We start from the raw sequence: 13543 nt of genomic DNA on the forward strand, positions 1-13543 counted from the left end.
CCAAGGTCAAAACATCCATTAAAAAGTCTAGTCCTACTGGAAGGACTAGGAATTAGAATATCTTTAGATCTCTCAATAACACCACCAGAAGTTAGAAAACATTGAGGAAATGATTTTATAACACTGAAAAATTATTTCTAACTTAGAGTTCTATCCCCAAACTATTAGTCAAATGGGGAGATAGAAAAAAGGCAATACTACTATCCATGAATTTAAAAACAAAGCCTTATTTCTCATACATCTTCTGCCAAAAGCTACTGAGGATGTGCTCCACCAAAACAAGCACATAAACCAAAATAAAAAATAAATAAATAAAAGTTTCATAGAAAACAGAAGGTAGAGGAAGGAGAAAAAGAAAAGCCCAAGATGATGAAGGGAATTCTGATGATAACTAGCAAGGGAAAAATACAGAGGGTGACCATTGCAAACTGAAATAAGATGGAGAACCTTTGGCCAGGAACACTGTAGTGACTTGTTTCCGCCCAATGAGAACAGAGAATTATAGTGAAAACAAATAGGACTATTACACTTTAATCTCAGATTTTTGATTGGACTGTACCTGATTGACACTGAGTTTCAGTGGTTATCATGAAATTTGCAGTTATTTTGTTAATCAACTTCTTGGCAAGAGCATTCTAATCTCCATAGAATATAGAAAATTCACATATGGCCAAATAAGATAAACTCTCTTATATATATATCTTTACAAACACTAACTCAAAGGACATAATAACCTTAACATCATTGGTGGTCTCCAGAGAGGGAAACTGAGTGGTTGCAGGAATAGTTATGAAGCAAATGTATGTTTTTATGCTTTTATTTCTTTTGAATTTTTCATTATAAACATGATTTATTCAAATCGAATAAAATAAACTACATTTTCTAAAGACATGAAGAGCAACTGCAAATACAAGCGCACCTTAGAGATATCGAGGGTTTGGTTCTAGACTACCACAATGAGTGAATATTGCAATAAAGCAAGTCACGTGAATTTCTTGGTTTCCCAGTGCCTATAAAGATGTGTACACTATACTGTAGTCTTTTTCTTTTTTTCTTTTTTTTGCAGGGAAAGATTTGCCTGGAGCTAACATCTGTTGCCAATCTCCCTCTGCTTTTTTCCCTCCCCAAAGCCCCAGTGCATGGTTGTATGTCCCAGTTGTAAGTCATTCTAGTTCTCCTATACGAGCTGCTGCCACAGCACAGAACTGACAGACGGGTGGTGTGGTTCCATGACCAGGAAATGAATCCAGGCCACTGAAGTGGTAAGAGTGCCAAACTTTAACCACTATGCCATTAGGGCTGGCTCTACACTGTAGTCTAGTAAGTGTGCAATGGAATTATGTCTAAAAAATTATGTATACACCTTAATTAAAAATACTTTGTTGCTAAAAAGTGCTAACCATCATCTGAGCTTTCAGCAAGCTGTAATATTTTGCTGGTGGATGGTTTTGTCCCAGTGCTGATGGTGCTGACTGATCAGGGTGGTGGTTGCTGAAGGTTGGGGTGGCTTGGAAATTTTTTAAAATAAGGCGACAGTGAAGTTTGCTGCATCCACTAACTCTTCCTTTCACAATTTCTCTATAGCATGTGACGCCATTTGATAGCATTTTACCCACAGCAGAACTTCTTTCAAAACTGGAGTCAATCCCCTCAAACCCTCCAGTGCTGTCAACTAGGTTTATGTGATATTCCAAGTCCTTTGTTGTCATTTCAACAGTCTTCACAGCATCTTCACCAGAGTAAATTCCATCTTGAGAAACCACTTTCATTGCTCATCCATAAGAAGCAACTCCTCATCCATTAAAGTTTTATCATTCAGTCACATCTTGAGGCTCCACTTCTAATTCTAATTCTCTGTTTCCACCACATCTGCAGGTACTTCCTCCACTGAAGTCTTGAACCCTCAAAGTCATCCATGAGGGCTGGAATCAACTTCTCCCAAACTCCTGTTTATGCTGATATTTTGACCTCTTCCCATGAATTACAAATGTTCTTAATGGTATCTAAATGGTGAATTCTTTCAACAGAAGGTTTTCAATTTGCTTTGCCCAGATCCATCAGAGGAATCACTATGTATGGCAGCTGTAGCCTTAATGAAATGTATTTATTAAATAATCAGACTTGAAAGTCGAAATGACTCCTTCATCCATGGGCTGCAGAATGGATGTTGTGTTAGCAGGCATTAAACAACATTAATCTCGTCGTACATCTCCATCAGAGCTCTTGGATGACCAGGTGCATTGTCAACGAGCAGCAATATTTTGAAAGGAATCTTTTTTTCTGAGCAGTAAGTCTTAACAGAGAGCCTGGAATGTTCAGTAAGCCATGTTGTAAAGAGATGTGCTGTAACCTAGGCTTTGCTGTTCTATTTACAGAGCACAGGAAGAGTCACTTAGCATAATTCTTAAGGGCCCCGGGATTTTCAGAATAGTAAATGAGCATTGGCTTCAATTGAAAGTCACCAAATGCATTAGCCCCTGAAAAAGAGAATCAGCCTGTCCTTTGAAGCCTGACATTGACTTCTCCTCTCTAGCTATGAGAGTCCTAGATGGCATCTTCTTCCAATATAAGGCGGTTTCATCTACATTGAAAATCTGCTGTTTACTGTCACCACCTTCACTGGTTATCTCAGCTAGACCTTCTGGAGAACTTGCTGCAGCTTCTCCGTCAGCACTTGCTGCTTCACCTGCACTTTTATGTTATGGAGATGGCTTCTTTCCTTAAACCTCATGAACGAGCTTCTGCTAGCTTCAGACTTTTCTTCTGCAGCTTCCTCACCTCCCTCAGCCTTCACAGAATTGAAGAGAGTTAGGGCCTTGCTCTGGATTAGGCTTTGGCTTAAGAGAGTGCTGTGGCTGGTTTGATCTTCCATCCAGACCACTAAAACTTTCTCCATATCAGCAATAAGCTGCTTCACTTCCTTATCATTAGTGTGTTCACTGGAGAAGTACTGTTAATTTCCTTCCAGAACTCTTCCTTTGCATCACAACTTGGCTAATTGATTGACACAAAAGGCCTAGCTTTCAGCCTGTCTGGGATTTTGACAAGCCTTCCTCACTAAGCTTAATAATTTCTAGTTTTTGATTTAAAGTGAGAGATGTGCAACTCTTCCTTTCACTTGAACAGTTAGAGGCTATTGTAGGGTTATTAATTGGCCTAATTTCAATATTGTTGTGTTTTGGGGATTAGGGAGGCCCAAAGAGAGCGAGAGACGGGGGAATGGCCAGCTTGTAGGGAAGTCAGAACACAAAACATTTATCAATTAAGTTCACCAACTTATGTGGGTGTGGTTCATGGCACCCAAAACAATTGCAGTAGTAACAAAGATCCCTGATCACAGATCAATGTAACAAATATAATAATGGAAAAGTTTGAAGTATTGTGAGAATCACCAAAATGTGACACAGACACAAAGTGAGCAAATGCGCTTGGAAAAAATGATGCTAAGATACTTGCTTGACACAGGGTCACCACAACCCTTCAATTTGTGCAAAATACATATCTGTGAAATGCAATATAGCAAAGAGCAGTAAGGCATACAATTTAAGCCAGTAATTTTACTTCTAGGATTTTGTCTTATACGTAGAAGGATTTTCATGTAAGAATTTTCATTTTTTTTTCTAAAGATTGGCACCTGGGATAACATCTGTTGCCAATCTTTTTTTTTCTTCTTCTTCTCCCCAAAGCCCCCCCCCAGTAGATAGTCGTGTATTCTAGTTGTAGGTCCTTCTTGTTGTGCTATATGCGACGCCATCACAGCACGGCCTGATGAGTGGTCCCACCTCCATGCCCAGGATTCAAACTGGCAAAACCCTGGGCCACTGAAACAGAATGGGTGAACTTAACCACATGGCCACAGGGCTGGCCCTCATGTAATAATTTTCACTGCAACATTGTGCTAGAAAAATACTGGATTATCAAAAAGACTGATTATCAAATGCTGGTTTGATTTGTTAAATTGCCAAGTGCTGATTATCAAAGAGACTAGAAAAGAAATGATAGGATAGAAAATATAGTCTACAGGGACACAAAAGTATGAAGAAACTAGTTAGGTATTGGCATGGAATTAGTATTATTACTCATAGTTTTCCAATATTCATTGTAAAGTGAGAGAAAGGAAAAGTTAATTATGTATAACATGCTACCATTTGTGTAAAGAGGAAAGTTCTATATATCTGTTTAGATGTGCATAAAACACATGTGAGAGGATAGCAGAGAATTGAAAACATCAGTTTCATCTGGAAAAGAGAAATTTAGGTAAGGAGACATGAATGGCAAGGATTTTCACCGCATTTCTTCTTATATCATTTACATTTTGAACATATGGGTGGTATAACTCATTCAAAAGTGCTCATTTTATAAGAAGTCATATAGGATAAGTGAGAAATAATTGGGAAATCCAACAAAGATGAGCCATCTAAGGACGAACAGATTGAATACATCTTAAATTCTGCATACAAAGTGTTATTTAAGAATCTTGATGGAGGAATATTGTTCTGAAAAGATATCTATTTGAATGAAAAGGAGAAACTGGTGAAAATTAAAACCTTCAGGTAGAGGAAAAAAACTTGAGCAGATACATGGAGATGGAGAATTGTGGAGGATACTGACAGTGGATATCCCACGACGATTGCAGCATAGGAAATATGTAAGGAAGTAATTAGAATAAGGCTGAAAATTCATTTTGCCAAGATGGTGCTGAGCGCTTGGGATGGCCATACAAATGGTCTGTACGTAAGTGAAAGTTTGAGACTAAAAGTGACCTTAATTATAATTTCATAAATTGTATTGTTTACAATCATGCATCATTTTGTTTAGTGTTTTCAAATGCAGTTTATTTTACATAGGCTTTTGCTGGAACGTTACTGATGTCATGTTTACTGATTAGTTTACTCCTATTATATCTATTTCATCTTATGTTTCTTCATCACAGTATTTTGTAACTGCAAGGATTGTCATGTGTGTGCTCATTTCTGTGTGGTGTGTGTCATAAAAATTAAAACACATTTGTCAAAACCTTTAGAGTCAGTGTGGCAGTGACGGTGTGCATCAATTGTGTCTTTATGTTCCCCACCATCCTCCACTTCCCTTGGTGGTACTTTTTAAGACATAACTAGTCTTGGCCCATGGACTGTAAAAAAGATAAAAGTTCAAATTGCATAAATAATATTTTTAGTTATGAGAGGTCTTTTGAAAATGTTAGAGATTGTCTTGATATTTACTGTATTAAAATAACGTTTAATCCATTAAAAAAATCACATCTACAAACACAACTGCATTAAGCAGAATAAGTGCATTTATTTATGATGTAAAAAACAATGTCTACAGCCCCTTCCAGATTGCTTTCTAAGACAATTTCTGATCATAATTCAATGCATTTATCGTCATCTATTTTGCAAAGTTCTGGGCATAAGAAATAAGAAGTAGCTCCTGCCTTTAAAGGAGGGCACAGGCTGAAAATGAAGTGATGGGAAAAGATGGTCCATGCAAATGGAAGCCAAAAGAAGCTGGGGTAGCTATACTTAGACAAAAGAACCTTTAAAGCAAAGAATGAAGTAAGAGACAAAGAAAAGCATTGTATAATGTTAAACAGGTCAATCCAACAAGATGATATAATATCTGTAAATATCTATGCACCCAACATGGGAGCACCTAAATATTTAAAGCAAATATTAACAGATCTAAAGGGAGAAATTGGCTGTAATACAATAACGGTAGGGGACTTTAACACTCCACTTACATCAACAGAGGGATTATCCAGACAGAAAAATCAATAAGGAAGCATCAGCCTTAAATACCACCTTAGACTAGATGGACTTAACAGACGTACACAGAACATTCCACTCAAAAGCAGAATATGCATTCTCTTGTACATATGGAACCTTCTCTAGAATAGATCATATGTTAGCTCACAAAATAAGTCTTAATTTAAGAAGAATGAAATTATATCAAGCATCATTTCCAACCACACTGGTATGAAGTTAGAAATCGATTACAAGAAGAAAACTACAAAATTCACAAATATGTGTAGATTAAACAACACGCTACTGAACAACCAACGGATCAATGAAGAGATAAAAAATACCTTTAGACAAATGAAAATGAAAACATAACATTCTAAAATTTATGGGATGCAGCAAACACAGTACCTAAGAGGGAAGTTCATAGCAATAAACGTTACCTCAAGAAATGAAAATTTTAAAGAACCTTACTCTACTTGTCAAAGAACTAGAAAAAGAACAAATGAAGCCCAAAGTTAGTAGAAGCAAAGAAATGACAAAGATCAGAGCAGAAATAAATGAAATAGAGACTAAAACAACAATAGAAAAGATCAATGAAACTAAGAGCTGGTTCTTTGAAAACAAACAAAATTAACCAACTTTCAGCTAGATTTACCAAGCAGAAAGAGAGAGGGCTCAAACAAAATCAGAAATGGAAGAAACTTTACAACTAATACCACAGAAATACAAAGGATCATAAAAGACTACTATAAAAACAGATACAACAATTGATCAGCCCAGAAGAATTAGATAAATTCCTAGAAACATACAACCTTCCAAGCCTCAAACATGAAGAAATGGAAAATCTGACTACTCCAATTACTAGTATGGAGATTGAATCAGTAATCAAAAATTTACCAACAAACAAAAGCCCAGGACCAGATGACTTCACTGGTGAATTTTACCAGGCAGTCAATGAAGAATTGATACCAACTCTTCCAAAAAAATAGGAGAGGGAACCAAACTCACTTTTAAAGGCCAGCATCACCCTGATACCAAAATCAGATAAGGACACCACAAGAAAAGAAGATTACAGGCCAATACCTCTGATAAACATTGATGCAAAAATCCTCAAGATATTAGCAAATTGAGTTCAATAACACATTAGAAGGATCAATTACCATGATCAAGTGGGATTTATTCCAGGGATGCAGGGATGACATACTACATTAACAAAATGAATAAAAATCATATGATCATCTCAATAGATGTAGAGAAAGCATTTGACAAGATTCAATATCCATGTATGACAAAAAAAAAAAAAACTCAACAAAATAGGTATAGAGGGAACATACCCCAACAGAAAAGCCATCTATGACAAGTCCACAGGTAACATCATACTCATGGTGAAAAGATAAAAGCTTTTCCTTTAAGATCAAGAACAATACAAGGATGCATACTCTTGCCATTTTTATTCAACATAGTATTGGAAGTCCTTGCCAGAGAAATTAGGCTAGAAAAATAAAAGCCATCTCCAAATTGCAAAGGAGGAAGTCACTATTTGCAGATGACATATTATATATAGAAAACTTTAAAGACTCCAGCAAAAAAAATTTTAGAATAAATGAATTCAGTAAAGTTTCAGGATACAAAATGTACAAAAATCTGTTGCATTTCTATATACTTTTAAATGAACTATCAGAAAGAGAAATTAGGAAAGCAATCCAATCCACAATTGCATCAAAAAGAATAAAATACCTAGGAATAAATTTAAGCAAGGATGTGAAATTACAGTGAAAACTTTAAGACATTGATAAAAGAAATTGAAGACAAATAGATATTCTGTGCTCAAGGATTGGAAGAATATTGATGAAATAACAATATCCAAATCAATCTAAGATTGAACAAAATTCCTATCAAAATTCCAATGGTATTTTTCACAGAAATAGAACAATCCTAAAATTTCTATGGAACCACAAAAGATCCTGAATAGTCAAAGCAATCTTAAGAAATAACAACAAATCTGGAAGTATCACAATCCCTGATTTCAAACTATATTACAAAGCTATAGTAATCAAAACAGTATGGTGTAGGCACAAAAACATAGATCAAGGAGACAGAAGAGAGAGTCCAGAAGTAAACCCATGCATATATAATCAATATATGACAAAGCAGCCAAGAATATGCAATGAGGAAAAGACAGTCTCTTCAATAAATGGTGTTGGGAAACCCGGACTGTCACAAACACAGGAATAAAAGTGGATCACTATCTGACACCATATACAAAAATTAACTCAAAATGGATTAAAAACTTGAACACAAGACCTGAAATCATAAAACTCTTAGAAAAAAACAGTAAGCTCCTTGACATTGGTCTTGGTGATGATTTTTTGGATCTGACACCAAAAGCAAAAGTAAAAAATAAACAAGTGAGACTACATCAAACTAAAAAGCTTCTGCTCAGGAAAGGAAACTATCAACAGAATGAAAAGGCAACCTACCGAATGGGAGAAAATGCTTTCAAGTCATGTATTTGATAAAGAGTTAATATCCAAATATATATAAAGAACTTATACAATAACGTAGTACTAAAAGCACCCAATCTGACTTAAAAAATTGGCAGAGCATCTAGGTGTTTTTCCAAAGATGACATACAGATGGTGAACAGGCACATGAAAAGATGCTCAACATCATTAATCATCAGGGAAATGCAAATCAAAACCACAGTGAGATATCACCTCACACCTGTTAAAATGGCCATCATCACATAGACAAGAAATAACAAGTGTTCCTGAGGATGTAGAGAAAAGGGAGCCCTTGTGCACTATTGCTGGGAATGTAAATTGGTGAAGCCACTATGGAAAACAGTATGGAAGTTCCTCAAAAAATTCAAAATAGAACTAGCATATGATCCAGCAATCCCACTTCTTGGTATATATCTGAAGAAAATGAAAACACTAACTCAAGAAGATATATTTGTCTCATGTTCATTGCAGCAATATTTACAATGGTCAAGACATGGAAATAACCTAAGTGTGCATCAATGGATGAATGGATAAAGAATATGTATGTGTGCATATATACATATACACATACAGACAGACACAATGGAATACTATTCAGCCATAAAAAAGAAAGACATCTTGCCATTTGCGACAATATGGATCGGCAGTAAGGGCATTATGCTAAGTGAAATAAATCAGAGAAACAAATACCATATGATCTCACTTAAATGTGGAATCTAAAAAAAAAACTAAGCTCATAGATAGAGCAGATTGGTGGTTGGTAGAGGTGGGAGTAGGAGAAATGGATGAAGGGGGTCAAAAGGTGCAAACCTCCAATTATAAAATGAGCCACAAAGATGTAATGTACAGCATGGTGACTACAGTTAATAATGCTGTATTGCATATTTGAAAATTGTTAATGATAGATCTTAAATACCACCACAAGAAGAAAATAAGTTTGTAACTATATATGCGGACAGGTGTTAACTAGACTTATGTAGTGATCATTTCACAGTATATATAATTATTGAATCATTGTGTTTTACACCTGAAACTAACATAATGTTCTATGTCAATTATACCTCAATAAAAAAGGAGGATAGTATGGTAAGGAAGATCAATTTATAGGTAAATAATTATAATTTTGAAAGTGCTATATTACAGATATGCACAAATACAATGGAATCAGGTATCTATTTCAAAAGTTACAAAAGAGTTTGTCTCCTTTGAAAGGAGTAGAAAGAGATACACACAAGCAATGACTAAAGTAAAAATCTATAGATGATTTGAGAACGTTTACATTCCTTACCCCTATATTGTATGTCAATTAATACATATATTATATTTGAAAACAAAGATCCTTCAGTTCAGCATGTCAGTATGCAGCATCATCATGCATGTGCTGACAGTCAAATCAATACTCCTACTTATAAGTGAGAGAGAAAGGACAAAAACAAGGAAGAATTTCTTCTAAGGCATGAGGAACTGAGCAGATAGAGAAATACCTAATGGGAAAATTAGCAAGATGATGGCCAGATTGCTTCCCAGGGAGGAGGTGGAACCCATTGCTGTGCTGGTCATCCAGCCATTCTCGTGTTTTACTCTGTGTTTTCTTTTTCCAGACTTCGCTTACTGTATCACAGCTTAATCTCTAAGTGCCCACAAAACACACCAGCAACAGGAGGATTATTCTCACATGAAATGGATCATTCTTGGCTCAGCTGTAAGCACCAATTCAGACAAATCATGTCTTATTCAAAGTGTAAAATTACCCCTAATATGTAATAAATGAATATTTGCAAAATAATTACTTAGAAATTTACAATTACTAAAGCCTTGTTTTAAATAAATTCAGTTGGAACAAGTAGACTATCGTACTGTAAGAATTCATAAAGATCCGAGAAAGAACTAGATTTCTCACAAGTGTTTTGAGTTTTTATGATGGTACTACTGCTTATAATTCTGAAAACATGAAAGCAAATATCTTAAAGATCAATGAAAAATCCTATGTTCTTTGAGACAGTGTAGAATAATTCAAAGAAAAGTCAAGAATATTATTATTCAAAAACAGTGTCATTAATATATAATATTAAAATCTACACATCGTGGGAAAATGATATTGAAAAGAAACCAAGAAATCCAATATAAGTGGGAAATTTATTTTACCCCAGAAGAAAAGGTGAATGTAAATTATATTACTTCTTTCAGAATGCACATTCATCCTCCCCATCACCTCCAATTAGTAAATCAAATCATGGAGATATTTAAAGTATTGGTCATGCACTGAACTACATAACACTGTCTGAATAGCGTTTGACTCTCCCGCAGTAGATCAACTAGCATCAGCAATATGCGTCTGCTCCTTGGGTCTCCATCATAATACTCAACAAGTGGAAATCTTGTCAGCATGTGGTTTTTCTGCCCTTTCCTGGCAGCTGTCAGATTTGTACTTATGTAGCAGCCAGCAGTGCATTATTGTTCCCAAGGAAAGAAATGGCACGTCTCTCCAACATTGCAAGATCTGACTGACCACTTTAATTAGCATTTTTTTACAGAAAGGAATCCGAAATGACAGCCAATCTTCCCTCCCCCTTTCTGCATTTCAGTTTGCAAGAAGCATTCAAAATCAGTTTTGGATCCAGTCAAAATTAATTCTGAAATACTACCTTAAGTACTCTTGGATGATTTGGAAGATATTTGTAAACGGGAATAATTCATTTTAAGTGAGATTCTGGCTTAATGTATAAAGTTAAATTTCCATGAATGCAATATGAATTAAAAGAAGCACTCTTTTTAAAGTTTTGATAAGATACAGCTAGACACTAGCTATGTCATAATTTGCCAAATTTTAAATACTTCCTATAATGGTCTATCACTTTACATAATTAACTCCATTGCACACAGAATCAGTAAAGTCAGAACGTAGAGAATGTTAATTGCATGTTTGTTACTGGATTGGGGTTCTGTGTCTACAAAATGTGGCACATATCATGTTACCTTGCTGTTCCATAGAGAACATCAAACAGCTTTGACGTTGACAGAGTTGACCCTTTATTTTCATCATTCTGCCAAGAAAGCCGTGATGTGAGATGGCAGGAAGATTTCTCCGTGCCTTGAAGACAAGATTTGAACAGCCATATCTTCCTCCCCTCCCATCAATTGTAAATTGACAAAGCAAACCCCAGCAGCCGAAATTTAGGGAAATCTTATCTCGTCATCAAGATCCTTTTAATTTGCAGAGTTTCTTACAGCAAACAAATAGCTCTTAGGATGTAAGAACAGATGAGAGGAAAGTGTAATGTTTAGGTGCCATTAGGACATGGCCCTTAGCAGGGGAGCAATTGTGAAAGTAATTGACTATACTTTACTGGCAGCAGGAGGGGTCGTCCTGAAGACCCACCTTGCTGAGAGGTTAATACTGAGATCCTTCATCTTCTGCTGTGTTCCCATGGGTTAGGTTTGCATCCCATGACGGTACTGAGTGCTTCTCTGAGATTCAAAGTGCAGCATAGGAAATATCTTGGAGGGGAAGTTACTGCTGCCTGCAATTTACTGTTCAGACCCTTGCTCAGCCAGGGAAACCAAATATGCTGCTTCACCCTCACATTTTTATGTTTCTCTATATCTGAGAATCTGCATAAGACAGAGCATGTTTCCCTCTGGGGATGTGTAACTTAACGATCCCAGTGTGTCCAGTAAAGCTTGTATTGTATGGTATGGATTCATTCACAGAACATGGTCTGACCAAAGTTGGTTTATACAGAGGTGTGCCCTGTCTACTATCAACTTATATGAACCATATTTTTAAATAAAATTTTATAATTTTATATTAGAATAGTTTTAGATGTACAGAAAAGCATGAAGATACTACAGAGTTCCCATGTACTCCATATCCCATTTCTGTTATTGAAAATATGTTACATTATGGTACCTTTGTCACAACCAGGGAACCAATATTGATGCATATTTACTAACATCCATATTTTATCCCTATTTCATTAGTGTTTTTCTCATATCCTCTTTATTTTCCAGGATCTCATCCAGGACACCACATTGCATTTAGTTGTCGTATCTCCTTAGGTTCCTCTGGGCTGTGACAATTTTTCAGACCTTCCTGGGTTTTGGTGACCTTGACAGTTCTGAGGAAAGCTGTCCAGGTCCTACTAGGCTGTCACTCAGGTGGAGATTTTCTGATGCCTTTCTCATCATCAGACTGTGTTAAAGGCTTCTGGGAGGAAGACCATGGAGATGAAGTGCCATTTTCATCACAACACATCAAGGATACATACTGTCAACAAGACATATCATGTTGGTGTTGACCTTCATCTCCTGGCTGAGGTATAGTTGTCAGGTTTCTCCACTTAGTTACTTTTTTCTTTTTCTCCCTTTCTATACTCTATTATCTAAAAATCAACAAAAGCCCCCACACTTAAGGCATTACACTCTACCTCCTTAAAGATGGAAAAGCTACGTGAAATATACAGTTCTTCTGCACAGATTTGTCTACTTTTGTGATTTATATATTCAATAACTTATCAATATGGTCTCATGGATATCGGTTATACTTTGGGTTATAATCTAATACTACTTTATTTCGTTGCTCAAATTGTTCCAGATTTGACCACTGAGAGATTTTAGTTGGCTCCTGTGTCCCTTTGACATACTCTCATTGGTTTTTGTTTTTGAGCATTCCTTTATTTCTGGTATTAAAAGCTCCAGGCTCATCTTGTATACTCCCTTCCCCAGTGCTAGCGTCAGCCATTTCTCGAAGGATCCCTGGATCCTTTTGTTAGAGAGTGGCATTAGAAGCCAAGGTCTGGGCACATGGTGTGCTCATTGCTATTGGAGTGTTGATGCTTCTCAACTGACAAAGCAAGGAAATATGTGTGTGCTCTAATCCATGTATATATAAATATCTACATTTTTATTTGTATCTCTATGAAGTATAATATGAGTTCATGCTGTCTCCAACTCTAATCCACTGCCACATGGATCATGCAGGTGTTCTCTCTTTGTAAAGTCCCACTAACAGTCATAAACCTATTACCCCATCTGCCATCCACTTACTAAATTGTTCATTCGCATTGTACGTGACAATATTTTCAGGGTTGTCAACCTGAGCCCGTGGGAAACAACTTTATGAACCAGAGCACAATGTGTGTGTACAGTTCCCTTGCTTTTTGTCTTACAGATGCTGCTCATTTCCAAAGTGACTTAAGTCAGCACCTTTCCCCCATCCCTTTTAGTGAGGTTGTTTCATACGTCATAACATATGTTTACAGGTGCTTTTTCTCAGTCTGTAGTCCATCCTGGGATTCC

This window comes from Equus quagga, chromosome 12 (assembly GCF_021613505.1).
Source record: "Equus quagga isolate Etosha38 chromosome 12, UCLA_HA_Equagga_1.0, whole genome shotgun sequence".
Classification (NCBI taxonomy): Eukaryota; Metazoa; Chordata; class Mammalia; order Perissodactyla; family Equidae; genus Equus; species Equus quagga.